A 21,103-nucleotide genomic window follows, 5' to 3' on the forward strand; every position below is an offset into this window, starting at 1 on the left:
CCAAACAGAGGTGGTTTAAAATGAAGTAAGAGACCATCTCGCCAGGCAGGGCAGACGGACTCTCTGCCCCCCATTGCCAGACAGAACCAAGAAATCCAAAGCACCTAATAATAATAATAATAATAATAATAATAATAATAATAATAATAATAATAATAATTGCTTACACTAATATAGCTTTTCTGGACACTCCACTCAAAGCGCTTTACAGGTAATGGGGATCCCCTCCACCACCACCAATGTGCAGCCCCACCTGGATGATACAACAGCAGCCACAGTGCACCACTACACTCACCACACACCAGCTATCAGTGGGGAGGAGAACAGAGTAATGAAGCCAATTCATAGATAGCCAATTCTCAGTAACCTACAGCTATGGAGTTCTAGAGGCTGCTTTCCTTTCCTTGTTATCCTCTGCGGACAGTCTGTGTGTTTATTAATAGAGACACGCCAGCGATTCTGGCTGTGCGATGACGTATGGGCTAAGGGAAGAGGCTGGTGTGTGTGTGTGTGTGTGTGTGTGTGTGTGTGTGTGTGTGTGTGTGTGTGTGTGTGTGTGTGTGTGTGTGCTTCAGTGTTGTGAGTCGAAAAAGAAATTCCTGCCAGAACCAGGGCTAGGTGGACTAACGGGAAATTCAGGGGTGTTCAGGGGAAACAAAATGCTCAGGTCGTAATTTGCTTATGAAAAAAACCTCTCTATCTACAAATGTGATGTTTCCTGCTGTGAGTGTACGGTTGTTGTTGCTCGGAATAGGTTCTAATCTCTACAAAACAAAGAAAAATAACCAAGTAACCGAAGACGAGGTTCATTTCTCGTCCACTGCTTATCGCAACATAAAAAAACTAAAATGCAGTCTGATCAGTGTTGTCCTGCTCCTATAAAATGTCCACTTTTGCCCTTATTTAATCATCACTGTGTTGAGTTATGAATAACACTTAAACAACAGTACATAGTAACTCAAGGAAAGTTGTAGCAGTTCCATTTTTTTCCAGTTTTTGCAATTTCTTATAAAACCAAAACAATTCTTTTGATTTTAAGATGATACTGGCTTACTGTGCTTGTAAACATGTTAAAAATGTTCACACTCCAGCTCTTTTTAAAAGTAGATGCAACGGAGAGGGAATCAACACACAATATTTCCATAAATATTTATGAAGCATATGAGAAAATGAAGATGCATCAGAGAGTATACTTTACTACAAATATTTGCTTTTTTAAAACTGCCAGGGTAGCTTCACAATAAGCCTTTGAAACATGACTCTATCTGTAATACCTCACAAGCCATTTTGAGACAAGGAAGTGTATTTAAAAAAAAGCATACCCCTATGTATCTAGTAGTACTTAGGAAGGAAAATGGCTTGGTTGGCACGGAGGCAGAAAAGTATGAGAATAGGAAAACCAAGAACTGGTCCTCAGCTGTTTCTGTCACCACAAGCTGTTTTTTTCCTACCAGGGGCTGATTACTTATGTAAATGTTGCACTGATTCAACGCTCTTTGATTATCGGGTATACATATCCACAGATTGAAGCAGGCAAAATTTAAATAAACAATAAGTAAAGTTTAAATAAATGATAAAAAACAACATTCTGTCCTTATATCAACACACTTGAACTCCTTAATAAATTATGCATACTGTATATATATACTGTATGGAGTTACATTTTTTGTTTAATGGTTTATTTTGGGCCAGCCCTGCATCAATCTCAAAACCTTAAAATGTGTTTCGGGCATACTTTTCTACTGTTACATACTGGGGGGTGGCAGGAAAACTGAGTGGGAATTAAAATAATTAAAATGAGGCTGCGTGTCATAGATTTATTCAGGAGGCGCAGGTGATATAATTTGGTGCTTGTGAGTTCTGGCATGCAAATTCTTTGTTCTCTGGCACAGATCTGGCTGAGGCAGATCTGTGTGGAAAAAATGGCTGAGGCAGATCTGTGTGGGAACATGGCTGAGGCAGATCTGTGTGGAAACATGGCTGAGGCAGATCTGTGTGGGAACATGGCTGAGGCAGATCTGTGTGGAAACATGGCTGAGGCAGATCTGTGTGGGAACATGGCTGAGGCAGATCTGTGTGGGAACATGTTTTTATTACCTATCACACAACTATGTAACACAACACGTTTCACAACAAACAACATTAAATGTTACATTACGTATGAAACAGGGCGTGTCGGAGGTCTGTGTTTTACAGATCCAGAATGTTATCCTGTTACCTGGAACACTATATAATGCCTTAAAAGGCCAACAAGAGATACGCTTTGCACTCTTAATAAAATAATACATGCGACCCAGTGCTCCCCCTCCCTTCCTGGAGGCTGAATGCCCAGGTTATAGGAAGGGACACCCGGCACAAGCCAGAGGTGGTGTTTCTCTTCTTCTGGTCCCTTTCTTTCTCCTCTTTGTCTCCTCTCTGTTGTGCTGCCTGCCTTTTTATTCCTTTTAGAATTAACCAGACTGATTTCACCAGAAGATACCCTTTGATCATCTGTGTTTACCTGTCCCATCCTACAGCTGGGCAAACATCTCAAATTCTACCGGGTGGTTGTAAAATTTCCTCCCACCTCTTTGCCATCCATACCACTGTTTTTGTAGCTAAGAACAAAGCAGAATCTTTTATCTGACTCCCAGAAATGATAGTCTGGCCACACAGCCACGACAGCGATAAAAGCAGTGTGGTTGAGAAGAGAGGAGGCAGCACTTCTCTCACAGTGAGGAGTAATTAGAACTGGGCAGAGGCCCCATAATTCACAACTGTGTTTGGTGACGCCATAGATTTTCTTAATCTGCACGGTGATGTCTTCTAGAGCATAAACAGCCTACATTGCTCGAGATTGATGGCATGCAGCTTGTAAGTCCATGTGTCTTATTTAGGATGCTTCATAAAGGATAAAAGGGAGCCGGCATTCAAAACATGATTTAGTATTCTGTTCTGGCTTCATCCCTTTGAGAAAAGATACGTTTTCTGTGCTCGGTTTTGAACTGACTGTTGAGCTCTGTTTGTACAGTATGTACGCTACTGCTTTCATTGATTTCAGCATTTGAGCGTACATAAATGCCTGTAAAACTTGTTTAGCTTGTTTGCTAATAATACGTATTAATACTACTAACAATAGTCTTGTCAGAAAGACTTACTGTATGAAAGATCCAGCATCCAGTTTCAATGGGTTGGTTAATTCAAAATGCAGAGATCCTTGTGTCAAAATATATTCTTGTTTCCTGCTTCCAACTCCTCTTAATTTCCACCGAAATAAAGTTGTTGTAAAGACTAAGATGAGTAAATTACTCAAAGGCAGTGGTTCTCAAAACACTAAATCTTTTGTTTTTTTGGTCCTACAGACTGAAAATGTCAAATAGGTTTTGCAGTTGATGTCAACCAGTTGTCAGGTTTTGAATTTCAGAACAGTACATGTCATACAATACATATGTGCAGCCTGACATGTAACCAGCTGGGACTCTGTTGCTCATTGTGTCTGATACAGTCTCATTCCCACCTGTGTGTGCTCATCACCAGTTGATCAACTGATATGAGCTGATTAGGCACAAATAAGAGCAATCAAATGGAGAAGATGGCTCTATGGAGTTCTGCACACTGAAATTCTTCGAAACAGAACCTGTGAAATCAAATGTTTTTGACAGTCAGGAACTAAAAGTCTAACCAAACACACAAATCGTGATTTAGAAATGGAGGCGCAGAGCTCAGCAGGAATGAAAATCAGCAGAGAAAGCCTCCAGAAGCAGGGCTGCTGGTACACCCTGCTCTAAGGCTGGAACACTGTACCATTTAATGTGAAATATTACACTATTTATGTTATCTCTCGTGCTCCCAGTTTTGATGGCGCATGACTGGAGAATGCACATTGAACTTGCTATCGCCAGGAATCGGAGCACTGCACATCTCTCTTGCTATGTACAGTCCGTAAAATTGTCATTATTCAGTGCAAACTCTCTTCAATCACTGTTTATATTCTCTAGGAGAAGTCATCAAATACTGGTAGGAGATGTTAAGCATGTTAAAATGTTTGCATAAGACTGCTCTGGTATACCACTTAGTAACAGCTTCATAGGACATGTAATATGATACATGTAATATAATATGTAATTTGATAATATTACATACTACATGCAATATTACATGACATATGCCATATTTCTCAATAGAAATAGATCTATATAATAAAGTCTACCCATTTTCTAACTTCAACTCTGCTGATTTTCAATGGGCACAAGGCAGGGTACACCCTGGACAGGACACCAGTCCATCACAGGGCACACACAGACACAGACACGCACACACTCACAGCAGGGCCCATTCTGCCAGAAGCCAATCAAGCTACTAGTGTGTTTTAGACTGCGGGATGAAACCGGAGCACCCAGAGGAAATCCACACAAACACGGGAGAACAAACAAACTCCACGCAGACAGCACCTCAGGATCTAAGCCCAGGGCCCCAGAGCCGTAAGGAAACGATGCTCACCACTGCGCCTGTGTTAGAAGGGGGATTTGACCTTGAGCTCCTGTAAGGGTATGAGCAGCAGTTTAGCCCATGAACCTACTGCAGCTCACAAATGAACATGTCGTGTACACTTTTGTCATCCAAAAGTTGCTGCTCTGGGAATAGCTCAGGGAAGAAAAAACAGATCCACTTCCAGGTTTAAAAGAAGGACGTTTCCTGACAGACTAAAGGAACTGGACCATTTTTGAAGAATGTAAAGAGATTAAGTTATGCAAAATCATCAAAGGCCCTGACATCAGGTTCAGTAGAGAGACAAACCAGAAGGGACAAGAGGAGACTATGGGGAAGTGCAGATCACTTTGTTACCTAAAACTAAATCAGCTACTCTAGATGGGCTCTATTTTGTGAATCTTCTCATGTTCTTAGGAAAAATTACATACGACTGGAGTCCCTAATGACGATGCTTTACAATAGAAAAATCATACAAAAATGCATGTTATACACAAGCCTGCCACTTGGTGTAAACAAAAACTATTTGAAGCTGAATATGTCTGAGACAAAAGAGAAAGCAGTTGATTTCCGGAAGACCCCCTCAGACCCCCATTCAAAGCTGCGTCAGAAGACGCTGGTACTGTATATAAATATTTAGGGGACTGTTCTGGACTGCAAGTCACGTTTTGAGGGAGGTGTTGATTCTATTTTCAAAAAAAGGCAACGGCATCTATGTTTCTCACAGAAATTTGTTTTTTTTAGTATTTTATTGAATCTCTCTGGGTGTTACCCAGATTGGCTGGTTTGGGAATCTGTTTCTGAGGAGTAAGAGCGAACTGGGCAGTATTGTCAGACTATATCTGCAAGGCCTAGGTGCTGATCTCTCAGCCCTGCCTCACACCTGTCAGTCTTCTGTAAAGCATGCTCCATTCCCGAGGACTCTTCACTCCCTGTTTAATGAATTTCAATCGCTCCCCTCAGAACGCAGTTACAAATTTACCGGTCTAAAAACAAACAGGTTTCAGTTCTCATTTCTAACCTTTTTTTTTTAAACAAATGATGCTTTTGTGTACTGTATGCACAAATGTTTACACATTGTGTTACACACTGTATACACATTGTGTGTGGGTTTTCTTTATGTTGTCTGCTGCTGTAAAGAAAATTGTCCCTTGGGGATATTAAAAACTCTCTCTCTCTAAGTTCACTATTCAAAATGAGTCTTCAGGCCATGTGAATGTGTCTCACTCATGTTCATACTGAACTGAAGTTGCTTTTATTTATGACAGCCAGTCCAAATGTTTCCAATTTTCTGCCAAGCATCTGGACACATTTCACATAGGCAGAGAACTGGGTAATTTTAATGTTTTTTTTCCATCTACAAGCTTTGCAATTATTTCTAATCAGCATTTTAACAGAACGAGCCCAGACAAAATAGCAGGGGAGTTCTTTAGCAAACACCTTGATTATAAATGTCAGATTTTATACTTTCAAGTAGTGAAAATTAGGTCGGTCTCTGCATAACCATAAAAAGCATATTTGCCAAGTGTCACTGCCAGCGCCCAGCGTCCATGAGTTCTGTGCTGTCACACCTTCCCATACAATGTCATTAGGGAGCTGGATGTGAGGGGTGGTTATAAATTATGGCAATCATCTCCGAGATTAATCCATCTGTATTTCTGGAAGTGGTCATTTTTTAGGGAAAAAATAGAGTAGAGTGTGATGCAAAATAGATGGAAAAAAAACGATATCCTCTGGGCACATTATGTAAAGTCTTCTTTTTATGAGTAAATGTTTCCTGGAAGAGTATGAAGTCGGCTATAGAACGAGAAGCAGGGGAGGAGAGTAAAAGGAGAATTTGGCTAAATGGATCTTGATAAGAGAAGGAGCCATTGTTGATTTTGTTAGTGCTAGCATGGCACTCATTATCATTGTACTGTTTCGATAACAAACGAGATTTTGCTAATCAGAAAGTGTGCGCTGGAGCCCTTATTTAATTATTTATCCATCCATTTTCGAACCGCTTCTTCCAATTCAGGGTCGCAGGGGAGCAAGGCTAGGCTGGGTACACCCTGGATGGGACGCCAGTCCATCATAGGGCACACACAGACAAACACACACACACTCATCAGGGCCAGTTTTCCTGGAAACCAATTAACCTACTGTACCAGTATGTCTTGGAGGGTGGGAGGAAACCGGAGCACCCAGAGGCTACCCACACAAAGACGGGCCGAGCATGCAACCTCCACACAGACAGCACCCCAGGTCTGGATTTAAGCCCAGGGTCCCTGCGCTGCGAGGCGGCAATGCTAACCACTGCTGCACTGCGGCTCCCCCTCATTAGATGATGAATTATTAAGTTGCACCAGGGAACAAAGTGGAAAATTATATCTGTCATCCCTCACTGCCCTTGTTTTTACAAGCTTTGACATGGTGCTCAGGGAAAATCTGGGAAACTCCAGCACAGCATTTGTACACTAATATCGCAAATCTCGACAAGAACACGCTTAATGATGTGTCGAAAGCCATCGCAGAATCGGCGCTACACATCAAACTCCAGGAAAAACTAATTGATGGCATTTAGGAAGGGAATGTAGAAACGTTTCCCTGGTCTCTAAGAAATAATTCCCTCATGTGGCCTTGGTTCTTATTTCTTTTCTTTGTCATCCCAATTATTTCTCCCGCACTCTGCGTTATAAATTATTCCAATTTCTTCTTTCAACAGCTCTCATAACCGAGGGCACAACCCGCAGCAGCAGAACAAATGACTTCACTTGGGGAACAAATTGCATTTTTGCTCCTCTCTGAAAGATCATTGAGTACAGTATTTACAATTGGACTAGAGTTTGTTTTTCTCCGCGTGCCGAGGCTGTGCCTGTCGGCAGCTCTGATGACACCCAGCTGTCCTGCTGTTGCAGACCACGCTCATGCTCATACCTTACACTCGCTCTTGCTACATCTACACCTCAGTCCAATTCATCCGCCCGCCCCTTTCCCAACCGCTGCTTCCGATTCAGGGCCGTGGGCGAGCCGGAATCTGACCTGGCGCAAGGCTGGGAACAGCACAGACACAAACGTGCACACGCTCCCACCGGGGCCAGTTTTCCCAGAAGCCAATTAACCCGCCAGTCTTTGGACTGCGGGAATAAACTGGAGCACCCAGAGGAAACCTACATAAACACGGGAAGAACCTACAAACTCCACACAGATAGCACCCCAGGTCCGGAGTGGAACCAGGAGTCCCAGCTCTGCCAGGCAGCAATGCCAACTACTGCGCCACTGTGCCAGTTCAAGTTTTATTATTCCCTTGTTTTATGGCACAGGCCTATACAAGAATAGGACAAGGACAGACGAGCTTTACAGACAAAGAGGCCAATGCTATAGTGTTACAGGAGATACCAGAGTTACTTGACATTGTTGGAGAGGGATATTGCAGCGGGGAGGAGAGATTCCCTGGGTCTCCTACTTTTACACCTGGGGACACAGTGGTGTCTCCCAGATGGGAGAAGGGCAAATTCACAATGGAGGGGCTAAGACACACATTCCATAATGCTCTTTGCCTTCTTTACAACCCACTGCTTGTAGAGGATATATAAATCGATATTATTTACCTCAGTTATTCTGCTGCTCGTCCTCACCTTTTTTCCAAACCTACAATTAATGGGACTCATGTTGCCAAACCAACAAGTCAGCAGGTATGTTGAGACGCTTTCAGCAAATGACACGTAGATGTGTTAAAACAGAAAAGTGTCACCCTATTTAACTCTCTGACGGTTCACTAATGGCGTGACTCACCCATTGTCTATCGTTCTGCACAGTAACACCTCGAAGCACTGAGGACCAGCCAGAACCTTCTGTTATATATATATATATGTTGTTTTAGTTTTGTATTTTAATTCTGTGATTTGCTTGGGTCTCTCAAGAAGCATAACTGAAGTTATGAGCTCTGCCATGAGATGTTCCATTTTCTTTGATATTTGCTGAAAGTTCATCGTCTGTAAAGGGACTGAATTGCTGAATCAGCTGGAGTCCTCAGACTAGTTTTTTCTCGAGTGTGTCCCTCAGGCAAGGTGTTACACTCCCTTAGTTTGGTTACCGAATTTCAGTGATGCCAGAGTTGTGTTCGAGTCTACCTAAATTGAAGCGAGAGCCATATGTTTCATTTGCATTTGAATTTGTTTGCAGTGCCTTTGCGTGTGATAGATTTCAAATTGATTTTAGCAGAAGCCTTAGGCTCCCTCTTGGGCTCTGACAGTCCCTGTCATTAGGTTCTCTCTTTTCACATACAGCCGTTACTTTTGAGCGTTCAAAACATTCTTATTACATCTGAATGAGGCGATCTGCTCCTATTACCAAGCCTCATATCCTACGCCTGCATAGATTCTGCAATACTCAAGTTTCTAATAGTTTCAGTTCTTGAGCTGTGGGTCATTTTTCATAGAATCATCAGTTCCTCCATCATCTCCACGGGCGTGTTAGGTCTCCCTGAGGAATAAGTATTTAAGAGTTGGCTTTCTTTGTTGGTCCTGTCCTTTCAATGCTATGCCAAATTCTACTCTTCCTGCACCTTCTCCTTGTGGATTTTTTACCCATTCTCTCCCCTGCCCTTTCTATCATGTTAAACTAATGCCACCCTAGTCACTACAATAACACAGTGCCAGTTATGTCATAATTACACAGTACTCCTTTCTGTTCTTGAACCTGGGTCACGCTGCTCATACGTTCTTTTGTAAAAACATGCTGTAACAGAGCAGAAGGCTGCTGATCTTGGGTCAGGCCACTAGGGGGTGGTATATAAGCATGTGCATTACATGTGAGGCTTTTTGAGAAGTCAGCATCATCTGGAGGTCGTAGGGAAAATCTAGACATATCAGCTCATAAAGTCCCTCTGTCTTCTGAATTAGAAACAGATATGAATTCAGGTTCAGGCCTGCTGTGAAGCAGGGTATTTTTCCTTCGTGTGTAATAAATTATACAGTGGTAGGCCATCAGACCCTACAAATAGACCCTTCAATCAATAAGCCACTAGCAACCAAATGAACTAGAGAACTGAATGCCTCTCTCTCACGCATAAACTTTCCTATGGTCTAATGAAAAATGGGAAACATTTTTATTCTTTAACCCTGGGGTTAATTCAAATGGGGAATCCCTGAGTCCAAAGAGACAAGAGCTCCGAGACTGCCCGGCTCAGAAGGTTACTGAAATAAATTACAGCGCAACCCAGCTCCCTGGCTTGGAGTTTTAAATTCATTGCAATATTGCAAAGTTATTCTGGCAGGTTCCCCCGAAATAAGGATAGAATCAAACTGAAGCTTACAGTACTCTAATGAAAAATAAAGGGTAAGAAATAAATTGAAGAGTTTTAGATAAATGAAAAATGACCATGAAGTATTCAAAGTATTCTTTTTCTTGATCAAAGGGTACAGCACCTTCTGATGAAATTTCATGCATGGCTCATAAAGTCCTTTTGTGAACGTTGCTGCTTTATAAGGCACTGGATGTGATCTCAGTAAGTCAGTTCCACTTCTGTTTTATTTCCCAGTGAGGCAGCTAGGCTTGGCCAAATACCCTGTACCTTTAGTTTTTTAAAAATAAATAACTGTTCAGATATCCATCCATTTATCCAGTACGGGGATGCGAGGGAGCCTATCCCAGGATGCAATGGGCACAAGGCGAGATACACACTGGATATCCGTCCATCGCAGGGCAGACACACAGACACGCTCACACCAGGACCAATTTTCCCAGAAGCCTACCAGTATGTCTTTGCACTGTGGGAGGAAACCGCAGCATCCAAAGGAAACCAACACAACCACCGGGGGGGAAATACAAACTCCACGCAGATAATACCCCTGGTCCAGAATTCAACCCCGGGCCTCAGCGCTGTCAATGCCAACTGCTGTGCCCCTGTGCCACCCACATCTCCTGGCTTCATCCTGGTGATCTGACCTTCATACAATCCTCCCTTGAGTCAGTTTCTCACTCAATCTGTTGTGTAGTGGGGCTGCTGAACCAGAATGGTGGCTGGATATCAGGCTTGAAGGGGGCCTTCTATTACAAGCATAGAATTGCTTATGGTATAATACATAGACAATTATTGCAATAGTTATCAATGTTGACAGAAGTATCTCCAAAGAGCTGGCCTTCAAGCTGTTACCTCTGCTGTAAAGACTATGAGCAAATTGTGCCTTTATTATGCATGGATTTATGCGTCTTAGTCTTTGCTGAATAATGATGAATAATGTACATAGCTATTAAGGGTGCTGAGCCTCACCACAAGACAGTTTCAATTTTGTGGCTATCATTTGTTGCACTGCTCCTACCCTTGCAATTTCATTTATTAATGTAAACCCTAATTTTTCAATACCAAACAAATAAAAAGAGTATGTTTTCAAATGCACAACGTAAGATGAATCATATTTTTATACATGAAGTAAAATACACCTCCGTGTACATCTGAGCCAGGGGTAAGACTGTGTCACAGGAGCGCCACCTTGTGGCAACATAAAAATGTGCTAACTGAAGGATATTGTGACTTGTAAAATTGCACAGTGAATATTGACTGAGAATAAAACTGTACTGTCCTGATTTGCAGCTCTGATTGAATGATTGATTGAATGTACTGCAGATCCCACTTTAGAAACGCCTGCAGGAATTTTACCCTCAGGAAATTTCATCACAGAGCTGTTATAATGGTACTTTTCCTTTTGCTGTGATTTTACATGATGGTTTCTTGTGTTTCTTACATTTATCCGCTGTGCCGATAACCTGTAATTCAATCATTGGCACAGTCAGGCAGTGTAATCTCTGCAAGAATTAGATAATAATCTTAGGGACTACGATTAACTAAATATACTGGAAACTAAATATAATGAGTTAATTGACACAAATCAATCTGTTGATGAAAATCATGGAGTCATAATGGATGAAAGGACATCAAAAGCTGCGACAGTATCAACCTGGTGTGCTGGACTCCGGCAGAAGTAACTTATCTTGAAAAACATGTCATTTATCTCCGAACCACACTAACAAATTTACAGACCGACACTTCAAATCACAAAACAACAGAAAATGAAAGGTTGTGTTTGACATTGGTGAATTGGAGCTCCCTCTACTCAAAATCAGGGAACAAGAAAATATGCTGTAATTTATGATTTCACATTCATCTGCACTAGTATTCCCCTAGAAAGAGGCGAATATCTCTTCTATGTAGATTTCTGAACAAACAAGAAATAACCAAAGGAACACGTCCTGCTAATCAACTGAAAATCAGGGATTTAATACAGACTGTTGATCTGTCCCCCCAAAAAATGAACGAACGAATCAATGATCAAAACATCGAATACGTTTAAAAATCTGTAAATGTTAACTGTGTTTTGCATATTCTTTGGTTTTGCATTTTGTTTTACAAGACAACAAACACCGGTGAAACAGCAGTTATGCGAGCAGATACAGTTTATATACAGCACAGTCCTCAAATTACTCAGCAGCGGCACAGAACATTGACATATTCAAATGCCTGTGAAGTTCATTTAAAAATCGTGGATGTTTAAGGACCTAAGATACCGATGAACAATAAAAGGGTCATTTGGTCCATACTGTGCCTTTGATCGTTTAGTAATAATAATAAACTTTATTTTATATAGCGCCTTTAAAGGTGGCTTCTCAAAGCGCTAGTAGTGAAAGAAAATTCAAAATTCATCCAGCCAAGTTCCTAAAAGTCCCCAGAGTTTGGGATTCAAGCATGTGACTGGGAAGCTTGTTCCTGACACCCAAGACTCGCATTTCCCGTTTTCTGACCTAAATTAATTTTCATTTAAAATTAGTTTAAAGTTCTGACCCTGTGCCTTTGATTCACTAGTGAGTGTGACACAGTCTCCTGTGTTAACCCTATCTATACCCCTTACTGTATATACAGTACTGGAATCAAATCTCCTCTCAGTCTCCCTTGTTCTACACTAGAGATTTACCTCCCTTAACATGCTGGTGTATGGCAATCTCCTGAGACAAAAATCATTCTTGCTTCTCTCCTTTGAACTCAAACCGAACACAATATTCTAAAGCAGGCCTTCCTAGGGCTTTGTAAAGCTTGAGCATTATACCTCCGGATTTAATTGCCACACAATGTACAGTACTCCATGCACAGTATACACGAGCATTCTGCATGCTTTTTTACTGCTTACCCACATGCTTTTGATGAGCATATCCACAACAAAAGAAGATCAGTCAAAATCTAAAAGTGATGTTGAGTAGTTTCAGTGGTTTGATTAGATCCTAACAAATGCGATAGATGGAACATGTAGAGAGTATTTGACAAGGCTCGTTTAGATGAGGGAATGACAGAGGATAAACAGCAACCCCCCCCACTCTCTCCACTGCCAGGAATGAGCAAGGGAGCTGCTGAAAGAGTGTAGGTTGGGAGGTGGGTGGGGGAATGACAGAGAGAGATATGCGAAAGGAAATCCTGGGTTCGAGACTTATATACGCAGGCTATTAAAAATAGCTTTACATCACAGACACCTACCCAAACATATCCATTTCACACCACTCCTGCTGGAATCCATACAGCACATACAGTATAACACACGAATATTAAAATAAAAAGAACTGACTTCACACCCCCTCCCAAAACAATGCAAGCAGACACATAAAAACAGCTTGTTTGGTTGGCGTTTGTTTACTGCCTTGCACCTGGTTCTCGTGGATCTCCTTAATTAGCAGCGTGGGAAAACGGGGTGCAAGCGGCCGGGCCTGCGGCTGAGTTCCGCCTCGTGTCGGAGCTGTCAGGGACAGCAGGCACTCCTGTCACACGCAGGTGGGATCTGTGACGGGGGGAGTCAGCAGGCTGGGAGGAGAGCGAGGCAGAAAGAGGAGAGCCCAGAGACCCAGAGCTGTGCAATAAGGTTTTTGGCATAATAAATGTTAATTTATAATTTATTTCAGTTTAACCGTAACCAACAAAAAGCCGTTTAAGGGGAAAAATGCAGTACTGTAGAGCAAACAGCTCCTTACGCATGGGGTAGGTTTAGCTTGCAAAAACGTTTTCAAATTTATCTGATGAAAAATCCATCCATCCACTTTTTAACCACTATCCTATTCAGGGACACGGGGGAACAAACACGCGCACACTCACACCGGGACCAATTTACCCAGAGGCTAATTAACCTACCGGCACGTGTTTAGACTGTGGGAGGACACCAGAGCACTCTGATGAAACCCTGATGAGCCTGGGGAGAACATACAAACTCCACACAGAATGAGCACTCCAGGAATTGAGCCCAGGGTCCCCGTGCTGTGAGGCAGCAATGGGAACGACTCAGCCGCTGTACTGCTCACTATTTCAAAAACGTTTTGTTTTACCTCTACTGGAAGAATACCAAACAAAAGGGTCTCTGAATATTTTGGAAGGCAAATTCAAGTAGAAAGTAATATGAGATGTAGTGAACAGAATTTTGTGAATTGGTTATTTGTACACACAGCTGATTAGCACCACTGACAGACAACTTCATGGAAGTGAAATATGAACCCCATCCAGATTTCCTATAGCTGATACAATCTATTACCATTCCAACACATTCTACAGGTAGGGTAGGGTCTACAGGTAGGGTTAGGGTTATCACACCACCATGTGCTCTACAGTGGTAGGGTTAGGGTTATACCAACATGTGCTCTACAGGTAGGGTTAGGGTTATGCCCTACCATAGAGTGCCAGAACGCTTACCACACACCAGCTATCAGTGGGGAGGAGAGTAGAGTAATGAAGCCAATTCATATTGGATTATTAGGGAGCCATGATTGATAAGGGCCAATGGGAAATTTGGCTAGGACGCTGGGGTTCCACCCCTATTTTCGAGAAACGCCCTGGGATTTTTAATGACCACAGAGACCTCGGTTTTATGTCTCATCCAAAGGACGGTGCCTGGTTACAGTATAGTGTCCCCGTCACTACACTGGGGCATTAGGACCCACATGGGCTGCAGAGTGAGCGCCCCCTGCTGGCCCCACTAACACCTCTTCCAGCAGCAACCTTAGTTTTTCCCAGGAGGTCTCCCATCCAGGTACTGACCAGGCTCACACCTGCTTAGCTGCAGTGGGTTGCCAGTTGTGAGTTGCAGGGTGATATGGCTGCTGGCACTTATTTAACAACACAGTCCTATAAGGCATTCCTCTCTATACAAACTGTGGTTTAGCGCACTGCTGGTTTTGCACCACTGCCTCTTACAGAAACTACTTCCTCTGCAGAAATCTCCTCCATCAGCAAGGACATAACTGTAGGGTACAATGGTAAAGAAAACACGCCTCTCACACACCCAGTGTTGATTGTGTATCAGAGTGGTGGTTCTAAGAATGTATTTGAAAATATTTTCATGATTGGCTTCAAAACCTCCCAGCAGTGTGAACAGAGCTGAATCAGGAACAAAATTAGCAGACTATAGCTCTGGACACAAAGATACTGTACACGTAGGCAATATTAAACAAAGGGGAAAAGACCGACATTAGTCATCTGCCTAAACTTGCAGAATCTACAGGGCGAATAATCTGAAACAGGGCTGAGAAAATAAAAGGTAATGAACTGTTAAGGACAGTCAGTACGAGTACCTGGGCCAGAGATGTAATTATATTAAAAAATTGGGTCTTAGGGCAGTAAATCAATGAAACATGCCACATGCAACGAGTTTAAAAGTGATACAGGTCCAGGTCTAAATAAATTCATGACTTGTTTGTGATTAACTTTTTACTTTACTTTACTTTTACAACACTTTACTTCTGTTGATATCCAAATGTACAGTGCCTTACAGCTGGGAGCATGACAATGTCTAATGATGAGTAGTAGATAATGGGTTATTCAAAGTACTTTTTCTAGGCAATGAAAAATTTTCACGCTTAGGAATGCCACCCTGAATTCTAATTAACGGGTAATGGGAATCATTTTTCAGGATTGCATCTAGTTTTTGTAAAGAAATACCTGGAACAATTAAGAGACCTTTCAATGTGATTTTTGTGCATTGCACATATATTGAATAGACACAAATGTATTTCCAGATTTTAAGCTAGTTCTTAGTGTGTCTGCTTGTGGTGTCATTAAGTATGTTTCTTGTTCTTGGTCTTGTCTCTGTGTTGCCGTTAAGCATGTTTGACATTCTATAATTTTATTATTTGACTAAATATTCAGTGGGGATGTTTCATTTGGTCCCAGGAAGAACAGAATGCAACATCTCCAGTGTTATGACAGCCAAGCAGATGCTCTGAATTTACATTCTGGAGGAGACTTGTTTTTCTGTTGCATTGTACTCAGAATATGGGTCAAAGGGCCTCCTGATATTTGCAAGCTTTCTTAGATTTAAAGAACAAAGCAACAAAATGCATTTGTAAGTATAATACACAAATTTGTGTACGTTCTGAGATTTTGACACAAGCTACACTGGAGAAGATGACACTACTGAATCCTTTAAGCAGAAGCTGCACCAAATTTTGGAAGCAATTAGTTACAGTACTAGCAGGAAAACAAGCAAAACAGTCAGGTACTCTTGCTCTCATTTAAAACATTGCTTGAGGTACTGTATGTTCCATGGACACCCCAAATAAAATAGAATGGAATCAGACAAGATGTAGGATTTGAACTGGATGAATATAACCTGCATCTTAACCGCAGAGTTGCAGAATCTGTCCTTCGTACTCTGCTAAAGACTCCAAACAGTGGGGGACAGAACTTCTTGTCTGCAGCTCCACCACAGATCTGATCCCAATCCATCACAGGGCACACACAGACATATAAACACACACTCACACCAGGACAAGTTTTCCCAGAATCCCCAAAATCTACTAGTATGTCTCTGGAGTGTGGGAGGAAACCAGATCACCCAGACGAAACTCACACAAACACAGGGAGAACATGCAAACTCCACACAGACAGCACCCCAGGTCCATAACTGAACCCAGGGCCCCGGAGCTGTGAGGTAGCAATGTTAACCACTCTGCCACTGTGCCACTTAAAAGCACATATAGCTTAAATAATTGTATTACAATTTTTGGTAATATTTTATCACTACTAATCATTTTATGCATCTTATTGAATACCATTCTTCAGATCAGCTTTGCAGTGCAGCTAGAGCTTCACCTTGGCCTTTTATTTGCCTCAGGCTGTGGAGGGACAAACATGAGATTAAGCGCCTTCAATGTCTCATCTGCTCAGTGATCGGCACTGAGCTGGAAACGGTGACGCTCCAGGTCTGCACTGGCCGTATGTGCACATGAGTGTGCGAGAGAGCTGGCACTCACAATCGACTCCTGGCTCCCAGGAGGGACAGTCGCACTTAGATACCCACTGTGTTTGCCCTCCAGTGTGACAGACTCCAGGCTGAAGCTTTCATCGCTGCTTTTCAATGAGCCCGGCTGGTCACAACCTGGGGAAATGCTGATGCCGTCAGCTCGGTGCCATAAGAGTGACAACTCAGTATGTGAAGTAAAGAGTGTGAAGCAAAAAACCTTCTCCACTACATCGTTTTTTGTCATTTAGAAAACATCACAATACTGCAGCGCAAAATAAGCTCTAACTGCGGAACAGTCCATGAGGCTGATATTCAGTCTAAGTGCAGATTATTATCCAGGTAGCAGGAATGCCTTTGAGACACATAAAATGGGATTTATTATATTTGGGATACAATCTCTTGTCACACATAGACGGATTACAGGAACTGAATTTCTGGAATCTTGTACAGAGCAGACTATAGGGAAACTTAATTCTGTACAAGAACTCAAAATCCTGACTGTGCTGACAAAGGGTACCCAGTACAATAGGACTGTAGTTAACAGTTGAGAAAAGTGGAAACTTGCAGGTTTAAAAACAGCTGGCTCTTCTGTACACAGAGCAGTGCGGGAGTGTGGAACAATTTGCCCTGCCATATAGTTAAATCTGATGTCCCGTGATGCTTCTTCTCAAGGAGGGATGAGATCCTAATAGAAATAAAACGCTTCAAAACAGAAAATTCAGCCAATGGCCTTCCTTTCACCTGTAATCTTCCTGGTCATGCGAAAAAGAAAAAGAAAAACAGATCTAGATGCACAGTAAGGGGTCTTGACCGATGCAATTCACTCTCCATTAATCCATTTTCTTCCAGTGCAGGGTCACGGGGGAGCCAGTGCATATGTCTCCAAGCACCAATTCACCCAGCTATAAAAAAGATGTTCACACTTGAGAACGAGAACCTGGACTCTCTGGAAAAGAAATCCCCGGACCGAAATGCACATCTTAAGAAACGTAGGGTCTTTCGGTGCGTAAAGGAGAAGACTTTTTGACCACACGATGAAAGTGATGCAATTCAAACCAAACAAATGATGTGTCAGCGCAAAAACTAGAGCACAGGAGCTACATCTTGACGCAAAGAAGGCAAATTACTGTCCCACTGCAGTCATGACATCAACCAGCTACCGACAAGCCAGGGCAAGAACTATCTGTAACGCTTCACATACTGTCTTATCATGTAAAACCCCTCTTCCAGTGTTTCAGGCGATTCAAATTCCGACCGCTTCCCACCACAAGCCAGATAATATCAAATTTAGTTATTCATCTCGGCCATTGCAGCCAGAACGCCTTTCTTTCTATTTTGAGGTTGTTGAAGATGAAACAATGTGATTAAAAAAAATACTTGACGCAGGTACTGGGACAGTATCTCTTATCAGACGACTGTCTAATCAGCTGTCTAATTTCACCCAGCGGCTTTCATTTGTTCTCACTGATGAAGGGCTTCAGCCCATGAAGTTAATAACTGCCTGAATTAACATTCGCTTATTGGCGTCATGTATGTGGAAGCCGGGTTTCATCTGTCTTGCTGGGGCAGACTTCAAACAAATCCAATAAATTATTTACAGCCCTTCTGCAGCACAGCTATGCAGTCTGGCACAGAACAATTACTCTTCCTCTGCCATCCGGCAGAGAAAGCAGTGAGAGGCAGAGGAACTGGACTTGCAGTAATGAGCCCCATTGAGGCTGTTGGCTACTACTTCTGCAGAAACATGACACAAGTCACCCTGAAGGAGCCTTGTCCTGAAATCAGAGAGCTGAAGACATGAATCTCATGCAAAAGCGCATCCTAATGGTTCCTGCTCTCCGCAGGTTGGCAGTGATGAGATTGAAAGGATTTTTGTCATTTTCTGTCATTTGTAAAATTCTGGGAGATTATGTCATTCCTTTGAATTCAGTTGTGCCACACAATAGTAATACTAATTATAATAATAAACAACTGTATTTTATATAACACAACAACAATAATAATATGCTAGACAACAAAAATGAAAACACAGACAACCTGTAATCGCCTTGAGGACAGAACATAGAAAAGACAGAAATGAGAATCTAACATCAGAAAATCAGGGAGTGTGGCCAGTTTGGAAATTTATGATGAAGTTAGAATTAGAGGAGAAAAGAGATTCCTTTCATGACCTGAAAAGGTGCATCTGCGAGTCTGTATGAAATTCAGCAGGAAGCCGGGGCAGAAATTTCAAGATGGGAGCTAAATGACACAGAGCTCTTGCTGGTGACCCTTGAAATTGAAGGGACTGGAGTTTTTAGATGGTGTTCTTTCACAACGTGGCAAGTCAAACATTGTGATCATCTTCCCTGGACAAAAGTGTTTACCAGTTTCTCCGTAGTGACACTAAATGACCAGCTTGTAAATGAGCAGCTGCTGGACATGCGGTTACGCTGGGGTCAAATATGTGCCTGAAACTCAGTTTACAGGCTGTCGAATACTGTGCTTAGAAAATGTTACTTTCACAGCTGATGCAGATGTCCTAATAATATGAGCTCATTTTTATCAAGTACGTTTCACATCTGCTAAATTGGAATCTGTGGTCTCACTTCCTTTCAAGGGAAAGGTATAGTCATAAAACAAGCCTATTGTGCATCCTTTGATTTTCTGCCAGATCTATCTTTTACTATTCAGAAAGCGAGACGTCTCCAGCTGATGCTGCCTGTAAATGGACCTTCCTTGAACTTGATAATGACCCCTGGTGACAATTACCAATAAGTGTGGCTTATTCTTCAATTCTCTTTTTTAATAATCACCAACAGAAGTAGATGACAAGATCAGTCTGAATTGTACTTTCTTTTTCTTTTTCTGTTTTATTGTCGCTGTTGTTGTTCAGTTCTTTCCATGCCATACAAAGATATAGCGTACAAACTTGATTTTGATAAGTAACAAAACAGCAACAGTAAAAATAAACTGTTGTCTTTTGGGCTTTTCCCATGACAAGTAGGGTGGAGATATTGCCAGATCGCTCTTTGCTTCCACAATGGGTAAAACACAGCTTAAACTGCCATTACAGAGTGGGTCAGCTGGAAACAAACTTTGACATGACAGGTGTGATTAATGGAACATATCAGCGCAGCCTCTGGAAGGGACAAGATGAAAGAGTGGGGATGTATTATGAGCCACAAAGCGTGGCTGAATCACATCTAAAGCAGCTCCAGTTAACTCTTCAAGGAAATGTGAATCTCTTTATGGTGTTTAAAATGGACATTTTTTCCATAAATAAACGGATAATTGTATATCGGGCTGACTGACGGGTTCGGCCCCTGTCTTCTATCTTGATAAACTTGTTAAACAGACAACATGGACATGAAACCTGGACCCTAACTGTGAACACGATCTAGAAATTAAAGATCATCGCAAGAAGCAGAGGTAGGCATAAGCTTGGAGGAGCCAAGGAAACAAGGTGGGGTACAACCTGGATGGGATGCCAGTCCATCACAGGGCAACAACATGGCACATGGCAACATGATCAAGACACCCAAATGGCAATGAGCCGGACACTCATCACAGCAGATTCTCATTTGGTCAAGCAAATGTGGAACTGGATCCCAAGTAACCAAAATAAGTAAAGAAGGACATCTTAGCAGGACATTAGCAGGAGCCTGATGGATGAGGATAGTCAAAGATGTTTGTAGAGAATTAAACACTGGGGTTGCTCAAGACTAAAACACATGAAGCACAACTAACACAGCTAGTCAGAGGTATCGATATCTCTAAGTATACAGCAGAGGTTGACAGTAACAATGTCATTTTATCTGTATTTTAATGGGCATAAATAAAGTAAATACTCCGATATTTGGGAATGGAAAAGACATTTTAGGCCACATCGACAGTATATGACCTCTATCTGCAGGCTACAAACAAACTTTCAAGTCATGTCATACATAAACTCAACCTACATGAATAATCCATCCATTCTCTAACTGCTTCATCCAATACACGGTTGTAGGGGAGCCAGAGCCTATCCCAGCAAGCAAATGGCGCAAGGAAGGGTACGCTTTGGATGAGACGCCAGTCCGTTTCAGTGCACACCCAGACACAAAACACAGACGTGCACACGCTCACACCAGGGCCAATTTACAGAAGCCCGGTAAACTACCAGTATGTCATTGAACTTTGGGAGGAAACGACATGAGCACGGGGTATAACATACAAACTCCACACAGACAGCACCCCAGGTCTGGAACTGATCTCAGGTCCCAAGCGCTTTAAGGCAGCAATGCTAACCACGGTGCTGCTGTGCAATCTAAAAAACAGTTATTTTTGCTATTAAAAATTGATCTCATTAAGAAGCAACAAGGCTAATTACTAGTAAGGTTGTTAATTAATTCATTCTTTTTTGCCAG

The 21,103-nt window shown here is 42.1% G+C and overlaps 1 protein-coding gene across 3 annotated transcripts in view; it reads right to left on the minus strand.

The window, feature by feature from the left end:
* nlgn2a (neuroligin 2a) overlaps positions 1 to 21,103 on the minus strand; it is a 234,534-nt gene that overhangs the window by 19,856 nt on the left and 193,575 nt on the right. The window lies entirely within an intron of this gene.

Source organism: Lepisosteus platostomus, chromosome 4, assembly GCF_059453375.1.
Source record: "Lepisosteus platostomus isolate fLepPlt1 chromosome 4, fLepPlt1.hap1, whole genome shotgun sequence".
Classification (NCBI taxonomy): domain Eukaryota; kingdom Metazoa; phylum Chordata; class Actinopteri; order Semionotiformes; family Lepisosteidae; genus Lepisosteus; species Lepisosteus platostomus.